This window comes from Carassius gibelio, chromosome A22 (assembly GCF_023724105.1).
Source record: "Carassius gibelio isolate Cgi1373 ecotype wild population from Czech Republic chromosome A22, carGib1.2-hapl.c, whole genome shotgun sequence".
Lineage (NCBI taxonomy): Eukaryota > Metazoa > Chordata > Actinopteri > Cypriniformes > Cyprinidae > Carassius > Carassius gibelio.
Window position 1 is genome coordinate 18107865 of NC_068392.1, and position 24627 is coordinate 18132491.

The 24627-nt window shown below is 41.3% G+C and overlaps 2 protein-coding genes across 2 annotated transcripts in view; both read right to left on the reverse strand.

Moving 5' to 3' along the window:
• LOC127943030 (Fc receptor-like protein 5) overlaps positions 1-24627 on the reverse strand; it is a 234102-nt gene that overhangs the window by 208576 nt on the left and 899 nt on the right. The gene's annotated exons all lie outside the window — the stretch shown is intronic.
• The window catches only part of LOC127942489 (B-cell receptor CD22-like), a 77260-nt gene that overhangs the window by 51806 nt on the left and 827 nt on the right, over positions 1-24627 (reverse strand). The window lies entirely within an intron of this gene.

Consider the following 24627-nt stretch of genomic DNA (forward strand, 5'->3'; position numbering starts at 1 on the left):
TTTTAAGTTGACATTGATTATAGCTCAAGTCAGGTAAATATGTCATGTGCTATTAACATTATAAGTTACATGTAAAATATTTTATGCATTATTGATAATGAAATGAAACTGAATTACATCATATTGCTTTAGAAGAGGGGGAAAATATTTAATAATCAACTCTTGTAAAGACTTCTGGTCAAATATTTAAGGTTAATGAGTACAGACTGACCAGACGTGAGTGCTGTATATACGTCTTCACTCTGGTTCTTCTCTGATGTCTGACTGCTGTTCTTCTGCTGACTGACACGAGAGGGAGACTGAGATCTTTCACCTGGACAAACAGAAACTGTTCAGAAAAAAATAAGGGGGTCAAAAATATCCTATCATGCAAAGAAGAAAAAAAAAATGTATAAAGTGTTTGAACACAGTTGTGTGGCCGCAGTGTTTTAAAGCAAAGAGGGCTTAATAAAATAATGGAAGAGAGGTTGGGGAAAGGAAAGGAAGGGTAGACATTATTTTTCTATACAACCAAACAGTAGAAACAGAAGGGCATGTTTTCCTGGAGTGCAAAAAGAAAAGTACTTTTTTGGAGTTAAAGTGGTTTCTGTTACTGCTTTGTTTTATCATAGTGACAAGCATAGACTGATCTCTGAGGCATTTCTTCAGTTTTTGTATTAAACAGGACTGTAGATAAGAGTTTAGTTCATACTTTGACCTTTAGAGGGCAGTAATATGTCTAGTAGCATCTACACTGCACTTGTGGGCGTGGCAACTTGAAGTTAATTAATTATGATATAACTACCGACTACGCCACCCCTCTAAAGTGAGGGGAACTAAATACTTGATGGAATTTAGACACACAGGTTCGTTACCATAGGAGGCAGAGACAGAGGCACTAGCGTATAAACTATTTATTAAATTCACAAAGTAGAAAATACACCTTTTAAAAGATCAGGCAAAGATATGATTCAACCAGGCATACATTAATCAGTTTTACGAAGGCTTACCCCTAGCAGGGTAGGCTAGCTGCAAAAGTGGCTATTCGTAAAAGCACACACACACACACACACACACACACACACACTGAGGGGAGTGACTACAAACGACAATCCACACTCCGTGCTCCAAACACCACCACCACCAGGATACTAGGACAGCTAGCCACCCGACTCAGGGGCCTAAAACACAAAGAACACAAATTACTCAAATGTACAAAACGAAATTAATCTAAAGCCTGATTGACTGAAACAATTACCAAAACACACAACAAAAATGTAAAAAATGAACAATGGTCACTTAAAGAAAACTGAAATGAAAAGGAAAGAAATATATATTTAAAGCAAAAGTTAACAATCACTACAAAATCTAAATCAAACAAAAATCAATTGTAACGAAAACAAACAATAACCAAAAACCATACAATGATACGAGCACAACAAAACTTAATTAAACAGCAAAACAGCAAAGCCGTCTTTAATCTGCTATTATGCAGGAGGCGATCTTCCCCACCCGAAAACAGGCGGACGTTCCCAAAACTTTGTCCTACAGGTATTGACTACAGCGTTACACACACCTCATACAGTTGCTCACAGCACAAGTCTCAGAAGATTACTTGAATGAAATCAGTCTAACCAGGTGGCAAGAACAGCCTGAAAACCACAACGAAGCCAGGAATAATGGGCTATTCAAGCTGCAAAAAGGCGACTCCAGCTTTGTTAGGCGGGAGCGCACACGTACCGGATGGGCGGGGCCAACAATGACGCATCCCAGGTAGCCTAATCACAGCCTTTATAAAGCAATGACTGAGCCCTGATAGGCCGTTTCTAAGTACCAGGGGAGGGAGATTATCTACTTTGCCACAATCTGCCCCAACCATTTTATCGTCGCCCCGACGATAACACAACTCGAACCACTGACCATACTACTCAATGAGAAACACGAGATACTTAGCACAAGTCCTCTGGCCTTGACGGCTACTCAACGAGAAACACGAGACACTTGTTACAAGTCCTCTGGCCTTGACGGCTACTCAACGAGAACCACGAGACACTTGTTACAAGTCCCCTGGCCTTGACGGCTACTCAACGAGAAACACGAGACACTTGTTACAAGTGCTCTGCCATGACGGCTACTCAACGAGAACCACGAGACACTTGTTACAAATCCCCTGGCCTTGACGGCTACTCAACGAGAAACACGAGACACTTGTTACAAGTGCTCTGCCATGACGGCTACTCAACGAGAACCACGAGACACTTGTTACAAGTCCCCTGGCCTTGACGGCTACTCAACGAGAAACACGAGACACTTGTTACAAGTGCTCTGCCATGACGGCTACTCAACGAGAAACACGAGACACTTGTTACAAGTGCTCTGCCATGACGGCTACTCGACGAGAAACACGAGACACTTGTTACAAGTCCTCTCGTACTCCCCAACATCCCCTCCCTTTCCCATCTAAGAGCTTCGCTTCGAACTTCCAACAATGTTAACATTGGCTGACGACGTATTAACGGTTCTAATTCTCGGCGAAGGGCCACGTCACAAACATGTTCAATGAACTGATCGCGTAGCAAAACTTGTGAATTTGGCATAACATACGGCGATTGCTGCGTCACACGTTCTAGGAGACCCATCAAAGCTAGGGAAAACTCCAACAATGATTCACCCTCCTGCTGCTTTCTAGAAAAAAATGCCTCCTGTAATGAGACATATGACTGTGAGCAACCATATAATTCCCGTAACACCAAAATAATTTTATCTGGATCATTTCGCTCAATCTCCGAACGGTACCTAATCTCTTCCCTTGCCTCCCCCTCCAAGTGGTCAAACAAAAAGAAAGCTTGATCAGAAACAGACAGGTGACGAGCCTGCATACAAGCTTTGGCCTCTTCAACCCACTCATCAATGCTCAGACCAACCCTGCCATTGAATTTTTGACATTTCCTGTCTCGAGGTACAAAAACGAATCGTTCTGGCAGGACTGCCTGTGCACTACTTGGCTGAGGGGGGCAGCAACAGAAGGACCAGGATCAATAGAAGGGGCATCACTAGGGCCAGGAAGCGCAAGAAAGTGGTCTTGACGCAACCTCTCATTTTCTGCCCGCAACTGAGCTACTACTTCCCTCAATTCCTGTAACTCTTCTTCCATAATTTTGACGGCCGTAACGCTTACCAACAAGAGGGAGTAGACTCACAAACAATCAGAATCCACCAGACGTGCGCTGCTGTTTTGCTGCTACTCTTTACCAATCTCACTGCAACAGAAAAATAAAAGAAAAATAACAAACAAAAAAATACAACCACTAATACCAGTGTCTCCGCCAAACACGGTACCCTGCCGACTACGCCAGAATGTGGGCGTGGCAACTTGAAGTTAATTAATTATGATATAACTACCGACTACGCCACCCCTCTAAAGTGAGGGGAACTAAATACTTGATGGAATTTAGACACACAGGTTCGTTACCATAGGAGGCAGAGACAGAGGCACTAGCGTATAAACTATTTATTAAATTCACAAAGTAGAAAATACACCTTTTAAAAGATCAGGCAAAGATATGATTCAACCAGGCATACATTAATCAGTTTTACGAAGGCTTACCCCTAGCAGGGTAGGCTAGCTGCAAAAGTGGCTATTCGTAAAAGCACACACACACACACACACACACACACACACACTGAGGGGAGTGACTACAAACGACAATCCACACTCCGTGCTCCAAACACCACCACCACCAGGATACTAGGACAGCTAGCCACCCGACTCAGGGGCCTAAAACACAAAGAACACAAATTACTCAAATGTACAAAACGAAATTAATCTAAAGCCTGATTGACTGAAACAATTACCAAAACACACAACAAAAATGTAAAAAATGAACAATGGTCACTTAAAGAAAACTGAAATGAAAAGGAAAGAAATATATATTTAAAGCAAAAGTTAACAATCACTACAAAATCTAAATCAAACAAAAATCAATTGTAACGAAAACAAACAATAACCAAAAACCATACAATGATACGAGCACAACAAAACTTAATTAAACAGCAAAACAGCAAAGCCGTCTTTAATCTGCTATTATGCAGGAGGCGATCTTCCCCACCCGAAAACAGGCGGACGTTCCCAAAACTTTGTCCTACAGGTATTGACTACAGCGTTACACACACCTCATACAGTTGCTCACAGCACAAGTCTCAGAAGATTACTTGAATGAAATCAGTCTAACCAGGTGGCAAGAACAGCCTGAAAACCACAACGAAGCCAGGAATAATGGGCTATTCAAGCTGCAAAAAGGCGACTCCAGCTTTGTTAGGCGGGAGCGCACACGTACCGGATGGGCGGGGCCAACAATGACGCATCCCAGGTAGCCTAATCACAGCCTTTATAAAGCAATGACTGAGCCCTGATAGGCCGTTTCTAAGTACCAGGGGAGGGAGATTATCTACTTTGCCACACACTGTAAAAAATTGCTGTAGTTTCTACAGCAAAATTTTACAGAATTGTACTGTATAAACATTTTACAAGATGCAGCTGTGATTCGCAATGCATTATGGGTCAAATAAGGTTTTACAGTTGTTAACAGTATATTTCCCCGTCAACTGTAATTCATTTACAAGAAGCAGGTGTTGTCACTGTAGTTCCTGATTTTTACACTAACTTACTGTAGTGTGGCATTATGGGATTGCACGCACATCATTCAAATCAGAAACCCAGCCGACTGGAGCAGCCCGAGAACGATTGAAGATAAGAGGATTTATTCATAATTCCTGGTAAGTTCACTTAAAGGGGGGGTGAAATGCTCGTTTTCACTCAATATCCTGTTAATCTTGAGTACCTATAGAGTAGTACTGCATCCTTCATAACTCCAAAAAGTCTTTAGTTTTATTATATTCATAAGAGAAAGATAGTCTGTACCGATTTTTCCCGGAAAAACACGACCGACTGGAGGCGTGACGTGTGGGCGGAGCTAAAGAATCACAAGCGCGAGTAGGCTTTTGCATTGAGAGCATGTGGAAGCTGTGACATTACCGTGAGGAAAAAACCAACCAAAACAAACCATGGCTAACAGTCAGATTCAGCGTATATTTATGATCCAGAATCAGATCCAGAGGCTGAAATTGAACAAGAGCAGCATCAGCAACAACGTCTCTGTATATATTTGCTTAGCGGTTTTGGAAAATGACTAAGTTCCACTTTGTCGTCTTTTTTTTCTTTTAAGCTGTACATGTGGAAAGTGCAGTTTGATGACAACATCTCATGTTGTTTACTTGATGTGCTTACGCGCCGATAGCTAAGTTAACAACACAGAGATATTTGAAGCAGTTTTACTCACCGCATGCGGTTCCAACACACGATCGTGACCCTTTTTCGTTGGGACTGCATTATCCTTAAGAAATAAACGATGTGCAAATCCGGCATCAAACTGGGCCTTGTTTGTAAAACAAGCATCTTCGAAAATGCAGGGGAACAAACAGAAACACTTGCACAACTCCGTTGATGCTCTGTAAAAATAAACTCCATCCACTGGTCCCTTAATGCTGTTTCTCTTTTGGTAATCTGTGCAGGGTTGTCTTTCCCTGGCAACCAAAAACACACTCCTTTTGTGACATTACGCGACGCTCTCGCTCTGATCAGTGAATGTCTCTGCTCTCAGTGCTCTGCTATACGGGAGCGCGCGGTCTTCCGACAGATGTGCCCTTAGGACCCATATAAGGAAATTCCGCTCCATCTAACATCACACAGAGCCATACTCGAAAAAAACTTTCCGAAACTTGTGACAAACCAGAAGGAGTATTTTTGGAACAGAAATACTCCTTCAAACGTACAACTTAATTTTTGAAACTTTGTCCATGTTTAGCATTGGAATCCAACTCTTTAACAGTGTAAAAAACTCAGTATGCAAGAAATAGCATTTCACCCCCCTTTTAAATCCAATCGGATATGTGTTGTTAATAGGGGTGTGACGGTTAGTATATAACCGTGAGACCGGCGGTTATAGTTGAACACCGTCATTAGAACTCTATAACCGCCAAAACCGTGTCATTAAAATATTTTTTACAAACATTTTTTATCAAAAATTATTTTCATTTTTTAGATAGGATCATAAGATGCGCAATATATCGGGAGACATGGTTTTTACCACTTAATGAAGTTTTGTAAATCGTCAGACATGCTATTTACCACTTCATAACATTTTGCTTCGTAGAAAACCTTTCTTAAAAACTAATTTCGTTTTGTACAAATTTTATCTTAATTTTAATAAATGTTTCATCAACCAATTGCATGTATTTTAATAAATAAAAAGCAAATATAGCAGACAATGATAACCGTGACATGGAAGCACCAGCGCGCCGCATTCACTTGCACTGCACTGTGAACTAGAGCGCATCTCATCATAAAAGAAACTCAGTGTAGGCCTATGCCTCATACATTAGCATTAAATTTGTTTGCTGCATCCTTTCTAGAACAGACAATGGCTTTTTTTGCGGCTCGCATCAGCAAAGCATTGCATTGCCATAGACAATCAGCGGATGGCGGGCAGGAGTGGCTTTGAAATTTGCTCAAAAAACGTTGGCGCGGATGATGAGTTTTGTGACAGATCTCCTTAATAAACGGAGGTCTGAAATCCCTGCCCCTTTACCGATCAGAGCGCGCACTGACACAGAGTTAACCCGCTATCTCAAAGAACAACAAATTGACTCTACGGCAGATCCACTACCCCCCCCAAGCACCCCCCCCACGGTTATGTTATGAACCATCACATTTGACTCACGTCATAACCGTCATCACCAATTCTGAAAGCGGCACACCCCTAGTTGTTAAAAATATATTTAGTCATTACTTGCAAATGTTGTTCAAATTTACTTTGAGAACGATTGGTTTGAGCACGTTAAACAACATGGCATTAACCATAAACACGTAACACTGCACAACTCCTTGTTAGTGCGTCCGCCTCCCATGCCGAAGACCCGGGTTCGAGCCCCACTCGGAGCGAGTGCGAGGAGTGTAGGAGAGGACCCGGGAGAGAGGGGTATTACATAAAGTAATATGATCAGATATACAAGTAATACAAAAACGAATAAATTACCTCATCCATGATCATGATTCGTTTATCCAATTTAGATACATTGCTATGGTGAAAACGCATTAAAAACGACATCTCCCATCGTCACCTGCTTCATAGCGTCATCAAGCTTTGCCTTTGTTATTGTTGGAAATGCGCCCTCTTGTGGTCAATTACAAAAATCACATATTGCAGCTTTAATTATACTTAAGAAATATATCCTTTTATATTTATTTAAGTTAATGTATAAGCGATTTCATGTCACAATAGCCTCCTATCCTGACATTTAGTGGCCTTGGTAACTTCTGTGCAGTAAACTGGGAATTGCTATCATAGCATAGTTACGCCAAATGTACTATTTTTGGAAGTAAAATGTTCTTATTGAGAGCATTTAAAAGTAATGTTTACCTAACTTAAAACAAAGCCTAATGCGAACGATTGTCATAGTAACTACTATCTATCGGAATAACTGACGAACAGCAAAATTATAAATATTTAATTGATTTATATGTGTTCAACTATCCCATATTGACTCGACACCTTACTATAATAAGTGAAAGACATCTTTATATGCCCGACTGGACAAGTTAGCCTGATTTAAAAAAAAAAAAAGAAAAGACTGAGGAAGCATCGAAAAGCGAGACTGATTCTAATTAACGTTCCATTCAACATCAAAACAAGCTTAACCGCACACATAAACTCACAGAAAATACATGAGGTAAATGTTCAACTGTTGAGTTTATTTATAACATATGATATAAGAAGCATCACAAGTGAGCTGCTTTGTTAGTATCAGGATTGCAAATACATAGTTCAATAAACAATTAGTTTATTTACTTGTATATGTGAACATTAAAGTCCTATACATTTGTGCCAATCATTTTACTTTGGACTGCCTCACAATCGAGGGTCAGTTCAGAGCTGGAGTTGTTCAAAGATTGCTTCTGAAAGAGGATCAATTAGCTAAAGCTAAAGCTACCATCGTCTCTGTCTGTTTTCAGTGATGCTGACTTCACATGCTACCAGAATTATCATAAATAGAAATGAGTCCAGCTATATCATTATGTTTAATCTCTCCATGCTCCCCGTCTGTGTATTTATAAACACACATTTGTTATGCACACTACAATCAGATAACTAACTATTAACCAAGTATGTTTTCTGTAAAGAGCTTGTAATAATAGTTATTTGCAAAGGCCAGCATTATTATGCCAGGTGTCCTAACGTTTCATCTTACCCCGTCAGATTGTCCTACCAGGGCTCACTGTGCATGTTTCATTCTGAACAACACATAATTACTGTATTTGCATTACTGTAAGGGTACTGTAGGTTTAGGCTTTAATAAAGCTACTGTTTCAATGGGAGCACAAATCATCAGAACAGGATATTGAAACACTAGCTCAATATTTAATTGGCTTAAATAATACTTAATATGGCAGACGATGAACCTTTGTTTTTTCTGTAGCACCACAGCAGGACCAAGACGACAATGATCAAAAATGTGAGTCCAGCAATCACTCCAACTATCACAGGATTGAGAGCATCAGATCCTGATGTTCTGGAGGAAGCTGAGATCAACACATTGTACAGTCATATTAGTGCTGTATATTACACAGAAACATTTCAATAGTGTTTATAGTTCCTACTCTCACCTGTGACTGAGATCCAGCTCTTGGGTGACTCTCCTCTCTCTCTATGTTTGCAGGAGTAGAAACCCTCGTCTGACTTTGAGACATTAGAGATGATCATCTCTGTAGTTTGACTCTGGATGAATGTCCCATCTTTATAGAAATCAGCTCTGAGGTTTGGTAAATTTGTAAATTGATATAAACAGTGTAGAGTCAGAGTCTCTCCTTCAGTCACAGGATGAACAGGACTCTCCAGAATCACACCATCTACAGAAACAGAGCAAACATCAACTGATGAATAGTAAGAATCAATGTGGTGACAACAATAACAACTACAACAATAATAATAATAATAATAATTAATAATGAATTTTATTTAGAGGTGCCATTCAAAACTCAAGAACAACTTACAAATGAATGACTATCAGAAATTAAAAGGCATTAATACAATCAATTCAACATATATTCAACATTAAAATAATCCACAAAATAAAATTAATCAGGAAAAGATAGTTTAACCCTTGTTAAATTATACTAATTAATTAAAGAAAAATCATACTATTAATTTTTTTTCATTTTTTTTTTTCAAATTCAGACTCATTGGCCTTGGACCATTATCTTTGGACAACATTTTTCAGATTTTTTTTTTTTTTTTTTTTTTTTTTTAAATAACTACACAATGTACACACCACCAGACCCAAAAACACTGTCTGAGTAACAAAAATATGAAGATGTGATTTAAAAGTAAGAAAATAATAACTATCACAAGCACTGTGTGGAAGAGATTTCCAGAGTCGAGGAGCAGCACAGGAGGAAATGAACAGCAGGAATAACAAGAGAAACAGACGAGGAAGATCTAATAGTGTGTGCACACCAAAAGCTAATTTAGTTATTTGCAGGAGTAGATTACATACAAAGTCAAAGCAAAGATGAGAATAGATGAACATTTTCTTGGTGGAGAGGGGAGGGGGTGGTACACATTTATTTTTCTACATGACATGAGAGTAAATGAGAGTAAATTACCAGCATGATTCTGGATAAACTGAGAATCACAATCATTTTTTATTTTTTTAATTACAAAACTTAAAGGTTGAGCAATGGTTTATTGTTCAAAGGGCTAATAGTCTTGCGGACTCGTTGTCATTTATGAATAAGATTGTGTGGGTGAATTAATTTAGATCACAATCTGTCTATTTATATCTGAATCATAAAATGAGTGCTTTGTGAACTGAATAAACACAGAAAAACAGACTCACGGTGTACAGTGATATTAACAGGATGACTGTTCTCTCCAGATTCAGACTCACACCAGTACACTCCAGTGTCACCTGATTGGGCGTTTCTGATTGTACATGTAGATCCTGCTTGTGATACCCACACTGGTGATGAACAACCTTCCAGCCCCCATCCATCTGTGTATCTTCTCACTCTCCATCCAGTAGAGTTACTCTTCTTCTCACAGCTCAGAGAGAGAGAGACTAATACGAAGTGTTGAGTTCTGCTGGGACTGACGATCAGAGAGACTGGAGGAGAAACATCTGAGAAGACAATTACAACTACACTTCAGAAATCAACTCAAGACACTTTTATTGATTTAACACTTCACACAACCTAAATAGTTTCAGAACAGCTTTTCAGATAAATATTAAAGTTCTAACATCTGAAAATCCATAAGTCATCACTGAGTATTTCTATTCAAAATCGTATCTTAATATACTGTATTTGTCTTTCTGCCATCAGCAAGCCAAAGACAACTGTGACAGCAAGCAGAAACCTCCATAAGCTGTTACTAGTTATTTTAATAATAACAACCTATCATTTGCCTAGAATCAAGGTGTGGTCATTGACATACAATTTCATAATGAAAACACTGTTTATTAAATAGGTCAGATTATACATTTAATTATGTTCCCTCAAATCCACTTGTGTAAGTAACACTTTTGTACCACATTACTTATATTTCAGTTTTTCATGAAAATTTTAGCTAATGCTTTAGATTACAACTTGCAAAGAACTACGTTAGTAAACAGAATTTACAGTATCATTGTTTTTGTAATTATAGTGTACCTATTCAGCACCTCTGTGCAGGTATAAGGGAACAATGAGCTAAGTTTAGGGCAAGGATTCCCAACGTGTGGTGCGCGCACCCCCAGTGGTACGCAAGCTGCCACCAGGGGGTACGCGAGAGGAAAAATGTAATGGCGGTCTGTTTTTTTTAAGTGGGATTTTCCATACAATAAAAAACATGAACATGCCAGATCAGGGAGCTGACCCACCAAAGACTGTCCGATTAGAGACGAAATGAAGATGCACTTTTCTGGGAATAACCCATTTATTGTCACCACTCAACAGATGGTTTAGTCGTGGTTGTGTTTTTTTTTGCATTCACACACAACACTTTGTCCAAAAGGCGATCTTTAAACAGTCCAGAAACAATGATAATGCAGAAACTTAAGCCTTCGACCTGTATCCCCCTGCACTGATCTTCAGACACTGTGAGGGCGGGGGGAATCACGTGGTCAAGGTTTCTGGACGCTAATTCGCTCAGGTGAAGTGGTCTGTGTATGTACATGTCTCAACATGTAGAAGGAGAGATTTAAATACAGTTAGAAAAATAGAAACCCATAGCCTTTTTTACAGCCGCCCCCAGATTTCCATAAGGAAATATGTACTTATACAAAAAGGCTTATTTTATTGGTTGGATTTACAATTACTTTAATCAGGAATGGCAGGTAATTGTATAAGGCGTGCGACTGGTCTAGTGTAAGCCCTATCTCCCACTTGAACTTTGGCTGTCCTCACTCTGGTGTCAGCTCCAGGGTATACTTCTGACACCTTCCCTACGGGCCAGAGAGCTCTGGGTAGCTGCGGGTCAATGATCAGCACCGCAGTGCCAACCTGGATGTCTGGAGTATCCCTTTGCCATTTTTGACGACCTTGAAAACCAGGGAGGTAGAATTTGACATAATGTCTCCAAAATTGGTCCGCAAGAATTTGGCTGTGGCGCCATCGACGCCGACTGATCAGTTCCGACTGTGGGTATACTGTCAGGGGGAGTGATGCATCCGGCCGCCCCATTAGAAAGCAATTTGGAGTAATAGGGTCAGGATCTGAAGCATTACATGATGTATATCCCAGTGGTTTGGAATTCAAAATTCCCTCAATCTCTACCAGCACGGTTTGAAGAACCTCAAAGGTTACTGATTGAGTTCCTAGAGTAACCATCAGTGCGTTTTTCAAAGAGCGAATTTCTCGCTCCCAACAGCCTCCAAAGTGTGGTGAATTTGGTGGATTGAATTGGAATTTGATCTGCTGTTTGGCCAATTGTCTCTGCAGATCTGGGCCAAGAGCTGTAAAGGCTTCCCTTAGCTCTCTCTCACCTCCTCTGAAGTTCGTGCCTTGGTCTGACAGAAGTTCATGGGGTTTTCCCCGTTTAGCTGTGAACCGCCTGAGAGCCATAAGGAAGGAGTCAGTTTCCAGACTGTGGAGGATGTCGATGTAGACTGCTCTAGTGGTGAGGCATTTGAATATTATTCCCCATTTCTTCTCACTGCGCCGACCTGTTCTAATAGTGTAAGGACCGAAGCAGTCCACGCCAGTGGAGTAAAAAGCGGGCTTGAAAAGACGCAGTCTTGCTGGGGGAAGGTCCGCCATTTTAGGCACCTCTGGTTTGTTCCTCCATCTCTGACACTGCACACACTTTTGTTGCAAATGCTTGATGGCCTCTCTTCCACGCAGAACCCAGTACTTACGGCGGAGTTCAGCGAACACCCTCTCAGGACCTGGATGACAGAGTTTAGAATCACAATTTTGGATGATAAGTTTCGTGATAGGGTGTCTTGGATCCAGTACAATAGGGTGCATGTTGTTGGGCTCCAGGTAGGGACTATGTCGTAAACGTCCACCGACTCGGATTAATTGGGATTCTCCATCAAGTTCTGGGGCTAATGCTCTTAGTCTGCTGTTGCACGCAAGTGGTTTACCAGTCCTCAGTTGCTCTAAGTCTGATGGAAAACATTCCTGCTGTGCTTGCTGCAGAACACTAATCTCAGCTCTTCTGTAGTCACTAGCTGTGGGATTACTATCAGTAGACCCTTGAAGAGCTATGGACTCGATTAGCTCCTCGAGAGTCTTAAACTGACTGAAATCAGAATATGTGAAACATACTAGAGTGCAGGTACCAACCTTACGAAGCTCATTATTGTCTAGCTCCTTTGAAGTGGGGCATTCAGGCCACAGATTAGGTGGATTTTTCAGGAAGAGTGGTCCTTGGTACCAGTGACTTTCTGGGCCAAGCTCACAAAGACTCCTTCCCCGAGTGATGTCATCAGCTGGATTTCATCAGCTGTGTTTCTCTGTGAGATCCTGGATCTCTGCAACCCAAGTCCCCACAAATACTTTGAACCGGCATGAATCGGATTGTAACCATGTGAGGACGGTGGTAGAGTCAGTCCACAAGATCGTTTGGCGTATGGGTAGGTTCAACTCGGTTTGGAGTACTTTGGCAAGTTGAGCTCCAGTCAGTGCAGTGCATAATTCCAGTCGTGGAACAGACTGTTGTTTTTTTGGTGCTACACGGGATCTGGCTGTTAGGAAAGCCACCTCTGTTTGCCCATGTTGGTCCTCTGTTCGAAGATATGCCACGGAGCCATATGCACGTTCGGAGGCATCACAGAAAACATGAATGTCTCTTAGGCTCGTTGCTGTGTCTTTGATGGGGCTACAGTAACACCGAGGAAGAACAATATTTTGTAGGGCTGGTAACTCCTCCTCCCACTTAGTCCAGGCTTGTAACAGATCTGCAGGCAAGTGTGGATCATCCCAATCCCGTTTTTTATCCCACAGATGTTGTACGATGATCTTGGCGCGAGTGGTATACGGGATGAGGTAACCTAACGGGTCATACTGGCTGGCCAGCACTTTATATATGTTGCGCATGGTGGTCTCACAACTGTCCTTAGCACGGTATTTGTAGGAGAGTGTATCAGACTGATGGTTCCAGATGAGCCCCAATGTTGATTCATGGATGTCCGTACGGCCTTGCGAAATCCAGAGTTCTGCACTGTCTGATATAGTGTCGTGGGGCAGGTGACTTATCGTTGAAGGGGCATTGCTGGACCACTGCCTCAACTCAAAGCCTCCATCTGCCAGCAGGGTCCTGATTCTGTCAACAAAGCATTTTGCCTCTTCTGCTGAAGTGAAGCTTTGTAAGCAGTTATCTACATAAAAGGATTTCAGCACAGAATTACGGACATCATCTCCTTGCTGGCTATGATCAATGGCATGTTTCTGGAGTGCAAAGATGGCGCAGCAGGGGCTGCAAGTGGTGCCGAAAGGAAGGACTTGCCATTCGTACACACTGGGTAGTTCTTGTGCATTTAGGTCTCTCCAGAGGAAGCGCAATAGTGGTTTGTCTTCTGGGAGCAGCCTAACTTGGTGGAACATCCCCTTGATGTCACTGCTGACTGCCACGGAATGTTCCCTGAATCTGAGTAGCACCGCAAGTAGAGATGGCCCCAACACTGGTCCTGGGAGCAGAAGCTCATTGAGGTTTTGTCCATGATATTGGAACGAGCAGTTGAAAACTATCCTGTTTTTCCCATTGTGCTGCACCATGTGGTGTGGGATGTACCAGGAGCCAAATGTGTCTGTTACAGCATCTTGAGGTAAATTGTTAACATATCCTGCTTGTACCAGTTTTGCAATCTCTTTGGTATAAGTGGCTGCTTGCTGGGGATTTTTGGCTAGTCTCCTTCAGTGGCCTTCAGCTGCGACAAGACGGCTTCTTTTGGTGCTTTCAGTTCAGGCATGTTCTTGACACGCAGGAGAGGGGTTGCATATCGTTTGACGCCCTCCACTTCAACCCTTGCTGTCTTCCTTTCAAGAAGCTCCACTGCCTCTTGGTCCTGTTTGGATCTGAGACACATCTTTTCGTTACGCCAGGGTAGTAAGTCCATCTGCCATAATTTCTCTACTTGCCTGTAGAGATCAGCTTCCGGGAATGAGACTGCAGTAAAGAGACAGTGTTGTTCAGTCATGTCCTTCCGTAAGTGTTGGATCGGACCCTGTAATGTCCAGCCAAGTCGTGTCTTTATGGCTGCTGGTCCCCCCCGGTGGTCCTAGCCTAACTGGTTCCACAGGAGTGATTAGATGGAGATAATCTGAACCAATGAGCAACACAGGACAGACCGCTTCAAATTCATGCAGTGGAAGTCCTTTAAGGTGCTGATATCTCTCCCTCAGAGTCTTCACTGGGTGTGAATGTTCTGCTAAGCTTAACTGTTGAGCAGTGAAAGCACCTTTGATGTAATACCTTTTAGTCGGCTGAGCAATTGGTTAGATCACAAATGAGACTGCTGCTCCTCTGAGCACTTGTAGCTCCTGCCTGATTGTTCTGAGTGGGAGATCTTCAGGGTGACCTTTGAGGCCTAACTGCTGTGCTGCACTGTGAAGGAGGATAGTTCTTTCCGATCCATCATCCTGGATTGTGTATGCGTTCAACCTTTTCTTGCCATTTCTGAGAATCACTTTGCTGATTTTAAGTAGAACCTTCCTGCTGGTAGGCGGTTTTATGAATCAGGAGAATCTCATTCATGGTATTGAATAGACAGCTGTTGGTATCAGCAGTTTCATCCTTAACAAACTTTGGATTCTCTGGCTTACCAACACTGATGTCATGCAGAACCATAAGGTGTCGACTGCTGCACTGTCTGCAGCGCATCTTCAGGTTACATTCTGCAGACTTGTGAGTTCTGCCACAACGCCAGCATCTATTATTGTCTTTGACCCAGCTTTGTTTTTGCTCCTTAGTAAGCCGTTTGAAGTTGCTGCAGTTGTTAAGGGAGTGCTTACTGTTGTCACAGTAGGGGCAGTAGGGCCTCAGAGAACTGGTAGATGGTGGAGTAGATAGTGTAGACTCAGGATTCACCTTCTCAGTACCCAGAAAAATTGTGGTGCCTTTAGTGGCTGGCTTAGAGTCTCTGAAAGTCTCTCGTGTTCGTGTTGAGGGTCCTTTGCGTTGATTGCTTACGAACCTTGTAGTGTCCTCTTGAACTTCAATTTCGAACTCCAGCCATTCTGCAAGATCCAGAAGAGTAGGGATGGGTACACGATGTGGATGTGCAAACCTCCGAAACCCTGATCTCAGGTCGTGGGGAAGCTTTCCAAGCAGCCGAGACACATGAGAACCACATTGTAACTCGTGAGCGCCCTTCCTGCCTAACTGCTCCAGCATGCCAACTAGTGAACGGACTTTAAGAGCGAAAAGACGAAATGCCTTCTGATCTCCACTAGCTATGCTTGGGCCATCCATTAACTCGGCAATGCGCTGGAGAGCCAGTTGATGTGGCTGGCCATACTGTTGGTCTAAAGCGGCCATTGTTCTTGTGTAAGGATGTTGAGAATGACAGTATGAGTCAGCAATTAGTAAAGCCTCCTCTAACTTCAGATGGTCCATCAGTATCTGAAATTTGAATCTTTCTGTTGTATTAGCTGGGAGGACATTCTCCAGAGCAATTTTCAGCCGCGAGAACTCTCTTGGGTTGGGATGTATGAAGTCAGGGATCGTAGGAGTTGGACCTCGATACATCAGTTCTTGCTCAGGCGGAGGTGATGGAGTAAGTGAGCGGCATTGTATTTGTGGATGCCTGGCAGTGTCTTGAGAGTCCCTATATGGAGAATTAGATGGGTCCTCTCCATGGGAATATTGCACGTCGGATCTCTGACCCGTTTGTGGCATATAATGGTAGGAGGCGCTCTGTTTTGTAATGGGGGGCGGATACTGGAGTTGAGCTTTGAAACTTATTTTGAGTCTGATGCTCCATTTGTAGCCTAATGCGTTGAGCTGGTACAGGTTTGCTTCCCATTTCCACAGAATGTGCCTGTGGCTGGACACGTGGTGCAGGTATAGGACGACTGGAGCTATGCTTCCTTGGAAGGGCAACAGGTGAAGGTGGCTGATTTCCTGGACGTTGTTGATCCATCTGAATTTGTAGCTGCTTCATCTGTTGCTTGAGCTGAGAAAGCTCCTTTATGTATTGGTCATTTGCGTTCTGGAATGTGTTTCTTTCCTGCTGTATCATTTGCAGGGCTATGCGGAGATCCTTATTCTCTCTCCTTATGATCTCTGATGCAGAATCATACTCGTCACCAGACCACTGTAGCGGACTGTCTACTTCATAACCTGGTAACAATGGAGTAAAGCCACTTGCGCCTTCTTCTGCTTCGTCGCCTTCAGCCAGTCTGCTTGAATGTACGAGTGGTGACATGGGTTGTGTATCATGCTTAGGGAGGGTGAATCCAGTGAGATCATACTCATCATAATGTGAGGGAAGGACAGTTTTCCTCCTGACTCGCACAGTTGGCTCATCCTCTTCATGTTGTGAAATCTTCTATCTCTTTGGCAAGTCCAGGCTCCGGCTCGAAGGACCATGTAAATTAGTTTGTTTGCTTGGTAGTGTTATAAGACACAAGTTGCCAGATCAGGGAGCTGACCCACCAAAGACTGTCCGATTAGAGACGAAATGAAGATGCACTTTTCTGGGAATAACCCATTTATTGTCACCACTCAACAGATGGTTTGGTCGTGGTTGTGTTTTTTTTTTTGCATTCACACACAACACTTTGTCCAAAAGGCGATCTTTAAACAGTCCAGAAACAATGATAATGCAGAAACTTAAGCCTTCGACCTTTATCCCCCTGCACTGATCTTCAGACACTGTGAGGGCGGGGGGAATCACGTGGTCAAGGTTTCTGGACGCTAATTCGCTCAGGTGAAGTGGTCTGTGTATGTACATGTCTCAACATGTAGAAGGAGAGATTTAAATACAGTTAGAAAGATAGAAACCCATAGCCTTTTTTACAAATTGCTTTTATTTTAAATAAAAAACTAGAATTTATTAGTTTTCGATGGAAACGTAGAAGACAGATGCTGTGACAGTGCGTTCTTCTTTTATGTACTACAGGCTATGCTATACGTGCCAACTCGTTTCATTCATTCCATAATATATATTATAAATATGCTTAACTGGCTGAAATCAGGGAAACTGTCAAGTGGGACATCTTATGATAAAGTTGTTAGTCAGGAGGAGAGGGGCCGAGAGAGTGAGGATTTGGAGGCAACAGAGACGAGTACTGTCGTTCTAATTTCCATAACCGTTGTGTTATATTGGTTCTCAACCTTTTTTTCCACTGGGCCGCACTATGGTCCAAGTGCAAGCGGATTGCACAGGTTTGAGTAGCAATGGGCTTCTTCACACTGCCTCCACATGTGCAATTGTGCTTTTGAAGCCTGCTGACCACACGCACCTGTCCGCGTGGTCATAAAAATCGGAGGCACGCGCTCGTCCTCTCAGAGCATCCGCACACACTCTCCCATGACAATGATTACGTCCCGCCTACCTAGCGGTCCATAACGGACTCCCCGCAGACGCACAAAGTTTAACATATGGCTTAAGATGCAGTCTGTAAAACGCACACAGGAGCATGACCCTGACGCGTGACATTGAAGAAAATGTGCGTTCACAAATGTAGCCTATGTTGATCCAAATATGGAAAGCACATTCGAATTTAATAATTTGAGGTTCTGTCCAGAGATGTTTTGCCACATTTCTTCAATTAAGGATGATTGCTACATAATATATGGTGTTTCCATTCCAAGTAAAATGCGGGGCAAACTTCAACGAAAAAAACAAAAATCGAGCACTCTTCCTTCAATGCAACTATTATTTTTTCTATGTGTTCATTCGCTGGCATTTTTCACATTTCTTTTTTTTTCTCCCTTAAAAACAAATTTGTCCATTATGATGCTCAATTTTACCGAACTAATGGCTGTTGATCGAATATATTCTGCCAAAGTGGGCGCTTGTATGTGTTCGTTAAATGCGTAATGTTATGTGAGTAGGTCTGCTCATATCTGAAAATAATATGATACACAAAATAATTTAACATAAAAAAACATTAGGCTATAGCTTATATTTCTTAAGTAAATGTTTAAATTAGTGTAAAAAAATAAATAATAAATGTCAAAGAAAAGAAAAATAAGAATAATTAATTGTGTTCAGCATGGTGGGCCGCATTTGAATTCGTGACGGGCCGCGGGTTGAGATGATGCTGCAGCTAACTCCATGTTTTTTTTTTTTTAAGTTGGGATTGGAGGTGCACCAACCCGGTTGGGACATAGAAGGGGGTGCGCAGGAAAAAAAGTTTGGGAACCGCTGGTTTAGGGAATAAAAGGGCAACAACTGTAAAATTTATACAGTAATTAAAGAGAAACATATTGCACTAGTTTTAATTTAATTGTTTGATGGTCAAATTAACCCTCTACTTTTTATTATTATTATTATTTTTATTATTATTATTATATTTGTATTTATTTATTTATTTATTTTTGCTATAAAACATCACAGTTTACATCCACTGAAATATAAATGTTGTATCATGTATTTTTCTGCGAACAGCTGGAAAGAGGTAAGCTTGTTTTAAACTGCATTGATCCTTGATGATATATCATACAAATATCATACACAGTTATTTGGTGATAGTTGGTTATGAAGCTGCTCGTGTGAAGTTGCTGAGATCGGTGAATAAGCTTTCATGAGGTAAGTAAACTTGTGAATTATAAATCATAGCAGAAACTCATTAACTCATTTCACTACATGTCCAGTTTTATTGTTCAGTCTCCATCATGTATCCTTTAATAACAGAATGGTTAAAATATCTGTGGTAGGGGGTGCATGGTTTAGCGAAGTCTGCAGAGGGAGAGAGAATCAGGAGACAAGCGGTGAGTGAGTGGGTTGGACAGAAACGATCAACACCTGTTTCTTGTTGCAGTAATTGGCGTGGAGAGAGAGACGGACTGCTGACGTTACCTGAGAACCGGAAGGAGTAACCCGGAAGTGCTATGCGTTAGAGTATATTGTTGTCAAAGTAAAAGTCACCATTGGCGTTTACGAAGAATATTTATTTTTAAGTTATAATAAACTCGTCAGCAGTCCAGCTGACCCTTGTCCTCTTCCTTTCCTCACACAAACTCACTACAATATCAGTATAAATGTATAAAAAGTATATTGTCTTTCTTAATCAATTTCAAACACAAGATTGTTGTATAGGCCATACATTCCTTGTAATATTAGAATAGGTTACAAAATACTCACTTTATAAATGATGAGTAATTTTACAGGTTGTTACTCCTTTATTCCCCAAACGTCACGTATTATTCCTCTATATCTACACTGAGGTACTGAATAGGTTCACTATAATAACAAAAACTTCACACTGTAACTTTAGATTACTTATGCAGTTCTTTGTAGGTTGCATATCTGGTTGTTAGTCCCTTATTCCCCAAACATTGTTCCCTTAGAACTACACCATACCTGCCAACTTTTCAAATAACCTTGGAGTGAGATTTTGTCAGGGGTGGTCGAAATAGTGCCGCGCAGCACACACAGCCACACAAGTTGGTGGCTCAGATATCAGAGTATTGAAAATGACGTTAACCCATGTTGTACCCTGCATTCTGGTGGTTTGTGGGGGGGTCCAAAGCTAGGGGCAGCTTATTAGAGATAGACAGTATTGGTTACATTCTGTGAAGCAAACATAGCTGAAGGTCATACCCCAGGACATTTAGGATTAAGTAGATGTGATTTCCTGCATTCTAGTGGATTTTTGGGTGGTCTGCTAAAGACCACTTGCACCCATGTGCAATACCTGAACTTATTCTGGTTCATGTTTTCTATTGTTGTGCCTAAATGACTGCCTATGGACCACAATAAAGCCTCATACATAGACCAGTGTTTAAGATTTAACTTAGGTTGGTTGATTGATATTTTGAATGAACGGTATAACTGAAACCTAGCCTATGTTGTGAATGATTGTATTCTTAAGAGCACTTAATGATTTATGTTCAGCCCAAAATTACAAGATTAGTTAGGGAGAGACATTATTCTTCATTCAAATCCTCCCAGCACATGGTCCATCAGAAACAAGGTGCAACAATTTTTTTTTTTATTAAACAGTACAACTTTTTCAAGTAATAAAACAGATGAATACATTACACAAATAACTTTAAATGAGGCATAATCAGTATCAAATACAGATCAGAAGCTGATAAAGTCCTTGTCTATGATCTGTGGGCATGGTTATACTGGCCTGTGGCCTTCTTGGAGGCCATGATGATTTCTGAGGGGGGCTTATTGATGACAAGGTGCCATCCAATGCTAGGCTGTTTCTTCTTTTGGTTTTGTTCAGTCCCACAACTGAAAACACCCTCTCAGCGTCTGCGTTTGCATGGGGCAACACCTAGACCAGCTTGGCCACGGCAGCAAGCCTCTCAAATTCTTTGGCTCCAGTCACCTATTGAAAATGCACCAAGAACACAATGGAAAAACATAGCTTGATGTTTGATTAATTAAAACTCTAAGTATACTGTAGGTTGATCCATTAACAAAGTTAAGATATAAACATGCATTATTTGCAACATGCATGACACATATGCTTGCAACAAAGTTTAAGCAACAGATGTAACCAAGACACACCTGCCAAAAAAAAAAAAAAAATTACCTTATGTTTCCGGTTTGCCATTTCAGCCCAGAAGCTTTCCATTTCATTTTCATCTTGCAAGGATATTATTGACATGGTCTGATAATTTAGAAACTCCTCACCCAGAAGGTCATGCTCCTCTGGTCCATGGTATGGGAGGAGATGGGGAAACCTATTTATGAAAGTAGAGTTACAAGTTGTTAAGTTTTAGGTATATTGTCATCAACCAGCAGCAATTCATACAGATCTTTGAGGAGAAGCCACATAAGAATAGCTCATATGCAGTTTAGGAGTGAACATACCTCATTATAAAACAAAGGGTATTTTAGCTAAGATGATACAGATAAATAAAAACGACTCTTCTGGCCCTGCTGTTGGATTGGGGGGGGGGGGGTCTCTTCTATCTGTCCCTCTGTGTCTTCCATCTGACATGTTGCTCGTTCCATTTGTCCTGTCTGTTGCTCTTCTACATGTGCTTCTATCTGTCCTTCATGTTGCTCTTCTGCATGTTCGTCTATAATTTCTGCCTGTTGCTCCCTCTGTCCTGTTCGTTGCTCCTCTGTCTGTCCTGTCATTTCTATCAGCTGTTCTGGCTGTTCTGTCAGTGTGTTTGTTTGTCTTTTTTTTTTTACTTGGATGATTCTTTAAATAAAATGTTTCACTTTTGTCCTGGAAGAGGTCTCTTTTGGGACATCTTTGAAACCTTAAAGAATTCATGGTCATGTTGGTTTAATAACTTTACTCTCGCCTAACTTCTGTTGCACAAATGTTCCATATTTGTTAAATTCTTTGGAATACATCTCTTACTTGTTCGAAAAAGTGCTGTTAAGTTCTACAGAAAATAATCTTCATCCAAAGTGAGTCCTTTTGGCCTGTTAATAAAAAGATAAATGCCATGTGAATAAACAATGCTAGGAACTGATGTTTTGAACATGCAGCAGCCTATACTATGGGGTTAACAAGGTGCTCTCCTGCTATGACAGCTGATTCACTCATGTTCACAAATGAGCACACAAGCAAATTATTTAATTCAAGATGTAAAGTTTAAGAGCGTAAGTACTCAAGGATGACATTTCATTGTAACATACCTAGTCTCAGCTGAGCTCAGATTTTCATTACCAGTCGTCTTCTAGCTGTAGTTCTCCCTGGTTTTCCCTGCTGCCTTTCTTGTATCTTCTTCTTCTGTTACTAACTTCAGGGCTGTCCATCGGTGTGTCCAAATTCAGGGTCTACATCCTTCGGAGGACTCATTTGAAGGATGTTACGTCACAGCGCCGCGACGAAGGCTGTCCAAATTCGTAGGATCCTTCAAATGCGGCCCACAAATGCGTCCTCCTTTTCCCCGATTTGGAAGGATGGGTGTGGTGGATCCTTTCGCGTCCTACCTATCCCATAATTCTTTTCGGCAGGACGAAGCGAGCGGTAGCGGAGTGGGGGAGGAGTATTATTTTCGGTGTTTTTTAAAAACTGGCTTTTCAAAAATATATATTTTCAGTGGTTTTCTATTTAGGCATTCTGTTTTAGCGTTAAGCATTTTTTTTTTTTTACATTTGTACGTGTATATGTAAAAAAAAAAAAGCTTACTTTCGTACAGTAGCTTCTTCCTTACTGCTTGTCTGAATATCCCCTTACACACAGCTTATTTGTTAGTGATTGAAGCTGTTTTTAACGCTTCTAAGGACGAAAGAGCATTATAAAAAAAAGTGTTTATAAAGCTCCGGGGAGAGAACGATGAGCTCTTCACCCGCGTCTTGCTTGGCGCTGTCACGGTTGCTAGGCGACAGGATATGAGCAACGGGTAAGGGAGGGAACTGAAAGAAGGGTAGGCTGTCCAAATTCACAAACACTGACTTCCGGTTTTTGCGGTCGTCGGAGGACCCATCCTCCTTCAACCGGGTAGGAAGGATCCTAAGGAGGATGCAGACCCTGAATTTGGACACAGAGCATGCTTCAGGGTGCAGCGCATAGGGTTCAGTGACGCTTATTAGCGAAATCTATGGTTGGGGAGTTTGAAAAGGAACGAGCGATTCTCGCCTCGAGATTAGATTTTTTTTTCTTTTCTTTTTTTTGCGTGAGAAATGTGATGTCTGGCGTGAGTGCGTGTGAAAACAGGGAAAACCGTGTGTCACACGGAGAAAGCGTGAGAGTTAGCAGCTCTGCTACACATATGCTCTTTATTGGTACACTATAATTACAGAAACACCATACATTCAGTATATTTACATAGTTCTTAGCGGGTTGTAATCTAAAGTGTTACTTGATTTTCAAGTATTAGATTTTAGCTTTTTACATTTTTGCAGATGACCCATGAATCAAGGTTGTGCTGGTTAGTTTGGTCTGTTTAGACCCTGCTAGTAGATACAGTATCTACACCTGACAGCAGAAGCATCTTTCTCCATTGACACCATTAAAATGTAGCTGTATATTGTGAAAGGACAACATTTCGAGACACATCAAGTTCTAAAAAGATCAATGAAAATCTCCAGAGTGTCTCATTCATTCTGTGTTCAGTCTGAACTCACCAGTGACCCACAGTGGCTGTGTGTTGCTGTAGGTTGTTTTATATGCTGGTTTTTCTCTCTCTGCTGAACACACATACACTCCTGTGTGTTTTAGATCAGCAGAACTGACGGTGTAGTGTCCTCCAGCTCCTCTGCTGCTGTCTGAGAGACGCTTATAATGCTTTCTGTTGTCTGTATGAAGTGAAAATGTGCAGTTACCTCAAGAAATGAGTCTTAAACGACCTTTGATAGTATAATCAGAGTATTCAGAATGATAAAATAGTTTTAATCTCTCTATTTCTTTATGAAGTCAGTTTATTCAGCCGTTACTACATGAATCACATGATATCTTACCTGATGAGACAGTTTGAGTGAACCAGCTGAATGTCCAGCCTTTAGAGGAACCATTAACCTGACAGATCAGAGTCACTGAATCTCCTTCAGTCAACCACTTCTGTGGAGAAACACTTAACACTGCTCTGGGAACTGAAGATGAGAAATCACTCATTAATAACATGTTAAACTTGTGTGTGTATGTGAAGAGATGTCTGAGAGTGACTGTCTCTCCTCTGAACACATGTTGAGCAGGTTTGATGCTCACTGTGGCTTTTGGTTTTTCTGTACAATGACAATAATTCACAATAAAAATAACATACTGCTTTTACTGTGTGAACAGTTATTTGAGTCTTAAACACACACACTAAATCAGATGAGACTGAAGTGTTGTTCTCTATAGCTGTTATAGTCATTTATGAAAGATCTGTCATCTTGTATACAATCAATGAGGATTTGGAAACGTGAGTTGTGAAAGTTTTTTCTCTCACTGTTTAGATTTTGATTTCACAGAGAATATAAGAAACATATCTGCTGGTTTTGAGACTGATCTTGTCACGCCTCAAGAATTGTTACATG